General features: G+C 40.3%; 1 pseudogene; it reads right to left on the bottom strand.

Moving 5' to 3' along the window:
* Positions 1–648: 648 nt before the first annotated feature.
* Positions 649–1,227, bottom strand: LOC101389597 (mitochondrial inner membrane protease subunit 1 pseudogene; annotated as a pseudogene).
* Between the last annotated feature and the right edge of the window lie 12,330 nt (positions 1,228–13,557).

Raw genomic sequence — 13,557 nt, 5'->3', positions numbered from 1 at the left:
GGTGAAATCTTCGGATCCTGTTTCACCTTTGCTTTATAGATCAGATAACTTGCCCTGTTTGTCTTCAACAGACCTTACTTTCAGCACTGAGGAATTGTTTCCGGTATTTTACTTTTAAGATTTTGTCTGTTTCTAAGAGGAGGATTTGAGACTAGCTATTCCACTGTCACCTTCCCTTGAATTTAAGAGATTGTAGAGAGCCAGCCCTGGTGGTCTAGGGGTTAAGCCTTGGTGCTCTCACTGCTGCGACCTGGGTTTGTTTTCCCGTCATGAAACCATACCACCTGTCTGTCAGTTGTCATACTGTGGTGGCAACTCACATAGAGAACTAAAACTAACAATTAGGATACACAACCATGTACTGAAGCTTAAAAAAAAAAAAGATGAAAGAGAATTGTGCAGTTTATTTACTTCCTGAGAATCAGAAAGTTTCCTTTGCAGATTCTTTCTTTGGGTCATTCTCAACATGTGGCTTAGCTCATTTGTTCTCAGTTGATTCATATTAGCTTTCTTTGGACTTGTCCCCCAAATTTGGGGGTGCTCCTTTTTTTAATAGTAAATATTTTATTGGTAAGTATATGCTTTCAGTGGCAATAATAAATTCACTCGAACAGGAGACAATAATCAAGTCAAAAGGATAAATGCTTGCTAATCATCAGAACATCTGTGGCATTAGGGCTGTCATGTAGAAATCCAATATCACTCAGAAGCTGAATCTTAAAGAAGATACCTCCTCTTATTAGTCCATATGAAATAGGTCCATCGTACCTGGAATCTGTGGAGTTCTGTAGATTATCACCTTCTAACCAAACATGACTCTTTGGCTTTTAAAGAAATCTGGTGGACTAGTGGTGAGGATTTCATCTCCTTCTAGACCAATTACTCTTTTACAAATATTTGATTTTGGATCGCTTGGGCTTTTTGCTATCACAGTGTCACCTCTTTGGCTACCATAAAAATGTTGGCTAAGATTTTCTGCAAAGACAGTATCTGAATTTTGAATTGTAGGCTCCGTTGATGGTCCAGAATACATGACACCACCACCAATGTATTCAAAAGCACAATGAGCTATACAGCTGTACTGAATAGTACAGCCAACAAGTTGAAGGCTTTTTCCCAGACACCATAAGGCGGAGTTCTGTGTAGACTCTGCCACCATTGGCCATAGGTCTGTTCTACAATACGTTCAATTTTTAGGGTAGTTGCAGGGCTTCTAGAAAAAAACATCTATAGCATGTCTCAAAGCATATATGAGTGATCCATGGTTTCAGAATTCCTCTGGCCCCAGAGAAGCCCAGGAGGCTCTCATCTAGGACTCAGATGGGCCTTTCTCACCTGGGCCCCACAGAAGGGGTGCTGCTTTTTTGCGGCTGCATCCACAGTGCTCTAACATCATCTCTGGAGGGAAAAGAGAATGATTGCAGTGAGTAGGTGTGCTTGCAGCCATGCTATCCCTCAGCTGCCTGTAGGGTGGCTGATGGACCGCAGAGCCCTCAAGTATTGTGATTGGCCTCACTTCGTGCTCTCAGTGTTCCAGGCCATACCTGCCGCTCACTTACAGACACAATTTATTTTGTAGATTATCTCTGGCAAAACTTTATCTCCCTGGCTTCCCTACGCCCTTGAGGGTGCTATTGGGTACCTTTCCCCATCTACCAGGTGGTGAATAACCAAAAAGGCAAACAAATCTTAAATATAATTGGGAAGATAAATCTACTGCAAATAATAATATGTTATAATACAAGAGCAAACATAAAAGGTTTTTGGATTATCTTTGCTGCTGTACATTGTTATTGGCATAGATGATGAGGTGACCCTCCCAGTGTTGACTTGTGCATTATGTCTATAATTCCTCGTCTCCTGTTCCTTAAGTAAATCCCTTACTGAAATGATTTCACAAACCAGCAGTCACATTTCAGCTGCTTTCAACACGGCACCTTAGCTATCTTTCTGAGGGTTACCTTTTAACCATTTATACCAAATGAGATTTAGATTTTGAATGTTATATATTTACATAATTTTTTAAAGCATTTACCTGTGAAAACGTATGCATTCTAATTTCTCTTGTCAGGAATTAAGAGTGGTGTCTTAATTTAGAACATTTCCGTTTCTTTCTGACATTTAGTAAGCTGTGGGAGAAAACTGATGAGTGTAGCTTACTGTCTTCAAGTTGCATCAGTTATTTAGTGAATTGAATGAGAATACATTGAGTTTATTTTTAGAATGTCCTTCTTATAATTGTATCATGTACGTCATAGAGACTTAGCAGCCCCGCTAATGTGGGAAGTAAACTTGTCAGATATCACTCCCTTTGCAGGGTCAGGTCTAATTGAAACTTAGAGAGGGAAGTAGGGGACCACTGAAGAAAACTCCGAGTGATTCAAGTCTCGGTATTTATAAACCTCTGAGTCAGGAATGATTCAGCACTGAGGCACAGTGCTAAGGACACTGTTTGGTTAAAGAGACAGTGGTGTGAATTTAAAGCTGAGACCACTTGTGGTTCTTATTTGTGAATATTTGGCATTCTGAGTAGGCAAAACATTTGGCACAAGACCCTTTTCACCCCAGGTTCATTTGTGTGATTCTTTACAAACTTGAGAAGCAAATTTAAACTCTTCCTCCCAGTTGTTGGTTTTTTGTTAATAATACAAACTGAGAAAAGGTATCCAGTGTAAGTTCATTTGAAGTTAAAACCTGAAGTCTAATTAGATTTTTTTTAAAAGGGCTAACATTTCTTGAGTATTTTATACTAGATACATTACAACTATGTGCTGTTGGCCTTTTAATACCTGTTTTACAAATGATGAACCTGAGGCTTGGCGAGGTTAAAAGCTTGCTGAAAGTAACACAGCTAATAAACAATTTTCATTCAAGATTCAAACTCAGATACTTGCTGTCAGACAGACCAAAGCTTCCTACATGGTGCTATCTCCTGTGGTGGAAAGAAGGCATGTGCCATGTCAAATAAGCCAAACTTCCAAACTCAACTTGGGTTTAAAGTAAACCCGCTATGGGGCCGGCCCAGTGGCCCAAGTGGTTAAGTGTGCGCTCTCGGCTGCGGCGTCCCGGGGTTCGCCAGTTTGGATCCCGGGCACACACCGACACACCGCTTGTCAAGCCATGCTGTGGCGGCCTCCCATATAAAGTAGAGGAAGATGGGCACGGATGTTAGCCCAGAGCCAGTCTTCCTCAGCAAAAAAGAGGAGGATTGGCATCGGATGTTAGCTCAGGGCTGGTCTTCTTCACACACACACAAAAAATAAAATAAACGCCCTAAAATTTAAATCACTAACCAATGGAGATAACATCAGAAATCATTTTGAAGTTTTGGAAGATAAAAACATGATGTAAATGAAGACGATACTTGTCTATCTTTGGTTTGATATTGGTAAAATTATAACCTCCAATTTTCATTCTTTTTTCTTTTGAATTATGAAGACAGATTCGGGGCAACTTTGTCATATTTGTGATGACTGCTACATATGTATCTGAGAATTTTTCTTTTAAAATGACATTGGATTATGATGAGTTTCCCCATTAGAATATGTGGGGGACCAAGTGTTCAGACTTCTGACATCAGTTGGCAATGGGGAGACAGACTCCATCAGGGATTTAAAAAGGGCTAGGACTCCTCAGGCTCAGCAACACTTTCAAATGTAGCATGTTCTTCCAGCCTTCCAGGGCAAGACTCTATATTATGTAACCCCATCCCTCCTGAGTAAATCTGGCTCCTTGAATGACTAGACCATTTCTATTGCTGGTCAAGATGCATTTGCAAAGTGTGAGAGGTGAGTGCAGAAACATCATATTATACCCTTTTGGCATGGATAGTCCTATAGCTACAGAAAGGAAACCATAGGAACAGGGGTGCCCACACATTTGAATTCACAGAGTAATACATTTTGTATCCATACATACATTAATTTATTTGGGGGTCATAGGGTTGTCAACCTTTTATTTTTCAAATGAGAACATAAAAAAAAAAAGACAAACTATGTCATCTACTATCATTTCATTACAGAAAAGCCACTTTAAAGCTAAAAAGAAGAAGGATGTAATATCAGGATAAAGAACAACCTTCTAAATGGAATAGATTTAGCTTCACTAAAAACTCACTCTATTGCATTTATCTCTACTTTTTACCTCAGCCTGATGGAAACTAAGTCATGGATCAGCACTGCCTGTAGACTATTGCCAGACAATCTCTCAATGCAAAGCATTTGGAAGCCAAACATGAGTCTTAGAACTTCGGCTCACTCATGAGACCTGAGGGAACTCTTGGAAGAAAGTGCCCTTATAAAAAGAAGCCCAGAACAGGGTCTTGTATATATTGTGTGCTCAAAAAACGTTCACTGTTGAAGCTGAAGAGAGATGAATGTTTGCCAAGTGCCAGGGTTGAATCTAGAGAGCGGCCTGCAGAGGGCACAGAGAGTTACTCTAGGTCTCCCTTTAGGATGCCCACACCTGTTTACCCCACTGGTGCAAAGCATTGGTGGGGGCTGCAGTATGAGGGTCAAAAGCCCTTTCCTTAGGGACCAGATGGGCTCTACTGGAGGTCCATGTTGGAAGACCAGCCTGAGGCCATGCTGCATCAGCAGTGACTGAATGTTCCCTGAGAGAGGTCCCCAAGTGCCCTCCTGCCACTCTCTGCCTTGGTGGGCCCTGTGATCCTCTTGCTGGGTTCACCTTGGCCCCAGAGAGTCAGCAGTGTGGTGAGGAGATCACCAACTTTCAAGACAAGCAGACCCTGGGCCGGCCCCGTGGCTTAGTGGTTGAGTGTGCATGCTCCGCTGCTGGCGCCTGGGTTCGGATCCCGGGCGCTCACTGATGCACCGCTTGTCCGGCCATGCTGAGGCCGCGTCCCACGTACAGCAACTAGAAGGATGTGCAACTGTGACATACAACTATCTACTGGGGCTTTGGGGAGAAAAAGGGGGAAAAAAAAAAGGAGGAGGATTGGCATGGATGTTTGCTCAGCACTGATCTTCCTCACAAAAAAAAAAAAAGAAGACAAGCAGACCCGGTTGGAATCTTTATAATTAAACTTAATACCTACAGGTGCCCTTCTCCTAAGATTAACCACTCCTAAGGGTCTATATCAAAACGTAAACATGGTCAACTATGCTGAACACAGGCATAAATAAAAATATAAAAGTTATATCGTAACAGCAGTTATTAAAATAACCCATCTAAAATCAAGATTTACATCTTATTTTTAAAAAAGATTTCTAATGGTGTTTGCTTCATATATTTAGCTTTTTAGCTATTTGGTACATACAGATTTATGACTGTTACATCTTTTTCATAAATGGTACCTTTATGGTTTATAACCTTTCCCTTGTCTTGATTAGTGCTTTTAATCTTAAATGCCACTTTCCTAATTATAATTGTATTGCTGCTTTTCCTCCTTTTCTTTTTTTCTTTTAAAAAAAAAGAATTTTCCTGATATCTATTTGCCTATTTCTTTCTTTCCAATGTTAAAAAAATCACTTTAAGTGTGTTTTGAAAATAAGATATATCTGCTTTTTAAAGTCCAATCTGACAATCTTCGTCTTTGACAGGTGAATCCAGTCCATTCACGCTTAATTATCAGATATCTTTGATTTTATTTCTTTCATCTTACCTCATGCATGTCATTTATGTTACTGTTTTTTCTTTTTTTCCCCTTAATTTTGGTGAGTTGATCAAGGTACTATTAATCCTCTCCATTTTCTTAATTAAATTTAGAGGTTGGATCACATTTTCCCACTCTTCTAGGAATTACTCTCCCATTCCCTTCACTTCTTTTGAATCACTGCTTTCTCTGCTATTGTCATGAAAACAACGTACGAAGACTATCACTCCATCAAAGTGTTTTATATTCTCACTCTCCTCCTCCCCCTTTGTCATGCTTTCATTTCCCTACTTTCATGTCAGATGAAAACTTAAGAAAACTTTTACTTCTCTTCTCTGCTTGCTCCTTCTTCCCTTCCCAAAGATTTATGAGATATTTTACTACTTTTAGACATTTTTAGGTTTTCCCCTGTAGGATGTTTCTTCTATTTGTATGATCATTATTTAGCACTTATATTACAAATTCCCAGGCATTCTATCATTTCCAATTTAGATTTAAATATATGTGTATCTAAGTGGAAAATCACACACACACACACACACACACACACACACACACACACACGAGGCGAGACTCATACTCATGCTGTTTCCTCCTCTCCTTGTGCCCTACTGGGGATTTTGTTTTGATTCACATTTTGTCACCTTAGAGTCCTTCCTGAAGTGTTTCCTTAGATGGAATATGTGGGTGACAGAAGCCCTGGATCCTTGCGTATTTGCTCACACCCTTCTCTCACCCCGACAGGTGGCTCTCTCAGCAGGGGGTAGGATTTGGGGTTGGAATCCTCTTTCCTCAGCGTTCTGTGGGTGTAATCCTTCTGTCCTCTTCTGTCTAGTGCGTCAGTTCCATTCGTGTTGGCTCTTTCCTTTATACGTAACATAGTTTTTATGTCTGTTAGCCTGTAAATTTTTTTATGCTTGAATTTAGGAACTCTGTAGGATATGCCCAAGTGTTTTGTTCTGTTTTTTTAATTTTCTCCCATCAGTTCTGCCTAGAACTCAACAAACACTTTAAATTTGGAAACTTGAGTCTTTCTTCAATTAGAGAAAATTTCTTCTATTATTTGCTTAATTAATGCATTCCTACATCTGTTCTCTTTCCCTCTCTTGGAACTTTTATTATTCACATGTTAGGTCTCTGCATCTGTCCTCCAAGCCCCTTTTAAACAATTTTTCTCATGATTTTCATCTCTTTGTGTTTTTACTTTTTGTGTTGAGATATCCTTTGCTTGATCATACAGGCCCAAATTCAATCCCCAACAGAGAATAACAGCATCTTCAATTCATCTGTGGAATCTGGAAAGTCAAAAAAAAAACAAGAAAAAACTCTTTGAATTCCAAGGTCTTTTTTTTCACATTGGGAATTAAATTTCTTTGAGTCCTATTGTTATTTTTATTTGTTTATCTCATTCAAAAAATTAAAGCTGTCATCTTTCTTCTCCAGCAGTTCTAGTTTACAAGAAGCAACCAGTTTCGGGCATTCTGCTTGTTTTTCTCTCCCTGGTTGCTGGGTCCTGTAGGTGCAATTGTTATTTTCTTTTTCCTGTGCATGGCTCTATTCATCCTTGGGAGATTAGCTGAGGAGGTGAGGACGCTCTTGAGTGATGGAGAAGCCAGGCGGAAGCAGTAACCTGTGCTCCTTTGAACTGGTGATGTACCACCTGACATGCAGTCAGTCCTTGCTCATGGCAAGTTCAGTACATATGTTGCTGGGCAGGAGGTTCTTCTGAACAGCTCTGTGACTCAGGGATCCATGTCCCTTCCACCTAGCAGAACTTTAATCCTTTGGGACCTTTTCAAGATCGTCTGTGGGATCTAGTAAATATAGTAAATTGTACACGTTTTAGAAGGCGATGAGTGCTATTAAAATAGAGCAGGATAAGGAGTATGAAGGTATGTATTTGGAATATGTGTGGGGGCACAACTGTGGTTTAAACAGGAATGATAAGAATTGGCTTTATTAGGAAGGTGACATTTGAGCAAAACGTCAAAGAGTGTTGAGACATGAGGATATCTGGGGCAAGAGCATCCTAGGCAGAGAGAACAGCCAGTGCAAAGGCACTGAGGTGAGAGCAAGTCTGTAATATTTGAGGAGCAGCAAGTGGCTGGTGTGGCTGGAGTGAATATGGAGGAGAGTATTAAGAGATCCGGTTAGAGAGGTAATGGAGGGCCTGATCAGTTAAGAGGGTACTGCAGTAATCCAAGCAAGAGGTAGTGGTGGCTAGCTCTGTGGTGGTAGCAGTGGGGCGCGGGGGGTGGCGGGGGTGCAGTATAAAGCAGTCAAATTTTAGATATAGTTTGAAGGTAAAGCCAAAGGGACTTCCTGACTGATTTGATGAACAGTGTGAGGTAAAGAAAGGGATTAAGGATTTTATTTATTTAAGCAACATTTATGTAACATTTATTACGTGCTGTTCTAAGCATTTGACACATACTAACTCATTTAATCCTCATACCACCCTTAAGGGATATTATTATGTGATTTTTAAGATTAGGAAACCAAAGCACAGAGAAGTTAAGAGATTTGCCCAAGGTCACACAGCTAGTGTTGTATATAGTATTTGAACCCAGGCAAGCTAGCTCCAGAGTTTATGATCTTAACCATCATCATTCTGCCCTTCGTGTGGGAACTCTGCCAGTTGCTGAGAATGTCTGTTCCAATTAAACCTTAAGGCACTAGAGAAATAATCACAGATGGATCTCTGGAACCACGGGGCCCATGAGAGACTTAGGCCAAAGTTACATTTATCTATGACCTATGACTTCCATAGGTCCCCATTTGGTCTGGTAGACCACAGTGGCATTTTGGGTTCTCAGGAATGAGTGTCAACTCAGAACCAGGCTTCAGTAATCCCAGAAAAGTTTGGGTATTTCCATTTCTGCAGTGCACAGTCACCCTGGTAAATGACCACATTCCCTCTGGGGAATACTGGGAAGAAGATTTATGGTACTTGTGGCATTGGGTCCTTCCTCAAAGGGATTTATGGCATTTGCTAGCGTCCCTGTATACTTGGAAAAAGAAAAAAATGCTGATTTTGAGGGAATCAGACGCTAATTCTGAGATTTTTGGCTTAAATAAGTGGAAGGATGGATGCTACTGACTGAGATGGGAAAGATTATGGGTGATCCAAATCTGAGGGTGGCAGGAAGATCAGGAGTTCAGTTTCGGTTATATTAATTTTGAGATACTTTTTAGACATCCAAGTGGAGCTGCTGAGTAGATGGTTGGATGGATGAGCCAAGAGATCCAGTGTGGAAGTATAAATCTGGCAGTTGTCAACACATAGATGGTATTTAAAGCCACGAGATCTCCCGAGAGAGTGTGGGAAAATAGGAAAGGTCCAAAAGCCAAGTGCTGGGCTTGGAGAAGATGATAAACCAGTAAAGGAGACAGCCAACGTGTTGCCACGAATTCCAAGTAAAGACAGTGTTTCCGAGAAGTTGAACATGATCACTGGTATCACATACCGGTGATACGTCAAGTGGGATGAGGCCTGCTCGAGCATTGATCATTGGATTCAGCAACGTGGAGATCATTAATGACCTTGGAAAAGCAGTTTTGGGGAGTGATGGTGGCAAACACCTAATTAGAGCGTGATAACGGAGAATTGGAGGAAGAAACAGTGAGTAGTCAAATCTTTCAAGAAGCTTTGCTGCAAAGGAGAACAGAGAAATGGGCAGTAGCTAAAGGGGGAAGTGGAGTCCAGAGAGGACATTTTTCTAAAGTGTTAAAGATAAAACTATGTTTATACGTGCTGGAAATGACTCAACCGATAGACAAGGCAAAACTGATGGTGTAGGACAGAGAAAGGAACATTCCTGGAGGGATGGGTTTGAATAGGTGAAGGCTGTTTAATTACAAATGTCAATCCAACTGTGAGCTCTAAATCAGAGAGATTTACTCTAATTCACCACACTTTTTCTTTTTTTGGCTGCTTTTATACCTAGTTGGTCATTGTTGCCAAATCTTTGTAAAAGTTATGTGTCCTTATAAACCACTATAGAGAAGAACCTCCACTCTTAGTCTTATGTTTACATCAATGCAGAACCACTCTGTACTGGGACTTCAGAGAACGAACTCCGAGAATGCCATTTACCAGGGCTCCAGACAGGGAGAGGTGGCTAGGAGGGGACCATCATTGAATTTTAATACCTAGAGACTATTGAGTTCCATTTCTCATGGCACATGGGCAGTGTCACCCACCTTCATACGCGTTTATCTTGCTCTATCGATATGCACATGGTGTGTCATTAGGAGAGACCACGGTTTCTATCTTCCATTTAAAGCACCACTGTAGAGCCTTCAGCCAGCAGTTCCCTTATTTGGGAAGTTATTTGGCATTTAGAACTTTTTTTTTTTTTTTTTTTGGTGAGGAAGATCAGCCCTGAGATAACATCCGTGCTAATTCTCCTCTGTTTTTTGCTGAGGAAGACCGGCTCTGAGCTAACATCTATTGCCAATCCTCCTCCTTTTTTTTTTCCCCCCAAAGCCCCAGTAGATAGTTGTATGTCATAGTTGCATCTCCTTCTAGTTGCTGTATGTGGGACGCGGCCTCAGCGTGGCCGGAGAAGCGGTGCGTCCAAACCCGGGCCGCCAGTAGCAGAGTGCACGCACTTTACCGCTAAGCCGCTGGGCCGGCCCTGCCATTTAGAACTTTTGATGTTTATCAATTTTCTAATTTCTCTGTCAGATTATCCATTAATTTACTTTAACTAAATATTATATTGTTAATTGTTTAATCCTCTTGTTATTGCACTTAAAAATCAAGACCCTGACAGGTAGATTTTAGCTTAAGAAAATCAAAAAGTGGAAACCTTAAACACTAATAATTACAGGGTTTAATTCTCTTTTTCCTTTTATTTTTTCCAAAGTGAACACATTTATTTCAGTATTATCTGTAATATCACACAAAGGTGGATTCCAATTGTGGCACGATAGCCCCCACAGTACAGTTGTCTGAGGCTTAATGAAAGAGAAAGGATATTAGATTCTGAAAAATCATCTCCCACTGGCTCTTGTCTGGTGTTATTCTGATGACTCAACATCCTTATGAATCTGAGCTTTAATTTAGTAGCTTCTAAGTTCAAACCAAGGTGCATTTTGCTCATTGTGCTGAAGTAATGCTGGAGGCAACACCCCTGTTCCCACCCGTGGATCATCCGAGGGAGGTGGGGACTCGGTCATACGCTGTCCCTTGTGCTTGCTGTCTGCTTGCTGTGCACACCCTGTTGGCTCTACACGTGGAGATGTCAATCTCCTCCTCCAGATGACGCCCATTCAGAGAGGCTTCATACCTCCTTCACCTCCTTCTCTGCAGTGCCCAGCACAGTGTCTACCACACAGAGGCACCCAAGAAATATTTGTCAAATGAACGAATACGTGAAGTAATAAACCATGTAACTTGGTCATCAATTTCTGCCTGAAAGTAGCTTGCAGTTTAGAAGATAGAAAGGTAATCTATTTAGTTTTCAGTTTCACTGTAAAGGAACTCTATTGGTCGTCCACTTCAATCCCACACCCAACACTTTTATCAGAATTATCTTTTTTGTATGTTTAGTGTTTGGGGGCCTCTTTTTTTCTACGACTCTCAATTTGAGTCAGGTTGCAAAGGTGTAAGATCTGGTTTAGTGTACCTATCTATAACATGAAAAGCTTTTAGCAGAGACCCTAGTTGTTATCTACTCTCCACCAGGACCTCCCTACTTTATGTGAATGTATCCTGCTGTGCCTCACTTCAAAACCTCTGTAAACATCCGCCCCTCTGCCTGGGATGTCCTTCTTCCATCTGTCCACCTGACAAACTCCTGGGCAGGGAGGCTGAGAGTGTTAGCGTAAGAAGCTATTGTTGGAACCAGAAGTTTTGGTTTAACCAGAAATTTTGGTAGGTGGTTTTGATTCCACCTACCTCTTGTGTGACATTAGGTAAAATTCTTTACTTCCTGGATCTCAGTTATTTCCTTTGTAAAATGTGTATAAAGCTGATCTTGATGGACTTTTGTGAGGATTTAGTGAGATGGTACATAAACATGGTATAGTTACAGGTCCTTAGCTAGTGCTCAGTAATGATAGCTGCTACCACCACCACAATCATCACCACCAACACCATCATCATCATCATCATCATCATCATCATCATCATCATCATCATCATCATCATCATCGTCATCCTTCAACCATCAATTCATATACGGTCTCCTCTGTGAAGCCCTCCTAGACTCTGGGCAGAATTAGATATTCCTTTTCAGGCATCCCTGTAGCATTTTTTACACCTAGCACTCATCACACTGTATTCTTTGTTCCTTTCCATGTCAGCTCTCTATAGGGTTGAGCGCCTTCATGGCAGTAACCTTGTCTTATTAATGATTGGATCTCTAGTATCTAGTATCTCACACTGGACCTTCCACCTAAGATTGGCTCATTAAATATGTTTGGAATGAATACAGGAATAAAACAAACTTTTACTCAGGCATAAAACTGGCATTCACCATGTATCTGAAAAAGTATCATGAAAATGATAGACCCAAGTCTGGGAGACTGAGTACAAGTCTAACGATGGTAAATATGGAGATTCAGTAAGATTATATTTTTATAAGCTCTACATGCAACTATAGTAAATTGGGGCTGCTTTAAACATTGATATACAGAGTAAATTTATGCTCATTTATAGCACTTGGAATATTATTTTATTATTTTAAGTAATTGCAAATTTGTTAGTTGTATTTTTAGTTTTTTTAAGTATTGTTGGATATGCCTTCACTTTTTTTTTTTTTTTTGAGACGGGTTTTTGGATCAAGAATGCAATCCCTGATGAAAATATTGTCTATCTGAGAGACTGCAACTGCTTTAAATTTGTTTTGTTTTATTATAAGGCTTTAAGGCACTCATTTTTTTTGAGGAAAATGGAGTCTGCCTGACTTCCACTATGTTTAGAGTTATCATTCAGTGGTAGTCAGCTCTGCAAAAATTAAAAACAAGGAGGCAAATATAAGAGATGCCATTTTTTTAAACTGAGGTAACGTTAGTTTATAACATTATATAAATTTCAGGTGTACATCATTATATTTCAACTTCTGTATAGACTACATCGTGTTCATCACCAAAAGTCTAGTTGCCATTCGTCACCATGTGCACATGTCTCTTACCCCTTTCCCCCTCTCCCCACCCCCCTTCCCCTCTGGAAACCACCCATCTGTTCTCCATATCTTTTTTTGTTTGTTTGTCTTCCACATATGAGTGAAATTATATGGTAATTGTCTTTCTCCATCTGATGTATTTTGCTTAGCATAATACCCTCAAGATCCATCCGTGTTGTTGCAAATGAAAAGATTTTGTCTTTTTTATGGCTAAGTAGTATTTCATTGTATATACCCATCTTCTCAATAGGCACTTAGGTTGCTTCCAAGTCTTGGCTATTGTAAATAACGTTGCAATGAACATAGGAGTGCATCTATCTTTTCAAATTCGTGTTTTCATGTTCTTTGGATAAATACCCAGAAGTGGAATAGCTGGATCATATGGTAGTTTTATTTTTAATTTTTTGAGACTCTCCATACTGTTTTCCATAGTTGCTGCACCAGTTTACATTCCCAGCAGCAGTGTACGAGGGTTCCCTTTTCTCCGTATCCTCTCCAACACTTGTTATACCTTGTCTTTTCAATAATATGAGAGATGCCATTTTGGATCTCAGTATCCTTGTGGCACTCTCTGATCACTCAGAACAACCTCTTCATTTCCTTCTCACTCCTGAAAGGTTAAAAGCTAAAACTGAAAGTGGAAGGCTGGGGAGATGGGCTCTCAGCTGCTGTTTCAGTAATCGCTATTGCTTTTGTGGGAATCATAAAGGTTCTGAAAATTTGGAAATATCTAAGTGGTTACAAGGTTTGACGCTCTTTCCTGCTTTCATTACAGAAACCCAGATGTCTGGGATGCCTAGGCTCAAATTT

Source organism: Ceratotherium simum, chromosome 7 (assembly GCF_057802395.1).
Source record: "Ceratotherium simum simum isolate JZ-2026a chromosome 7, ASM5780239v1, whole genome shotgun sequence".
Taxonomy (NCBI): Eukaryota; Metazoa; Chordata; class Mammalia; order Perissodactyla; family Rhinocerotidae; genus Ceratotherium; species Ceratotherium simum.
Note: the sequence above shows the minus strand (reverse complement) of the source record. Positions and strands in the feature narration are given on the sequence as shown.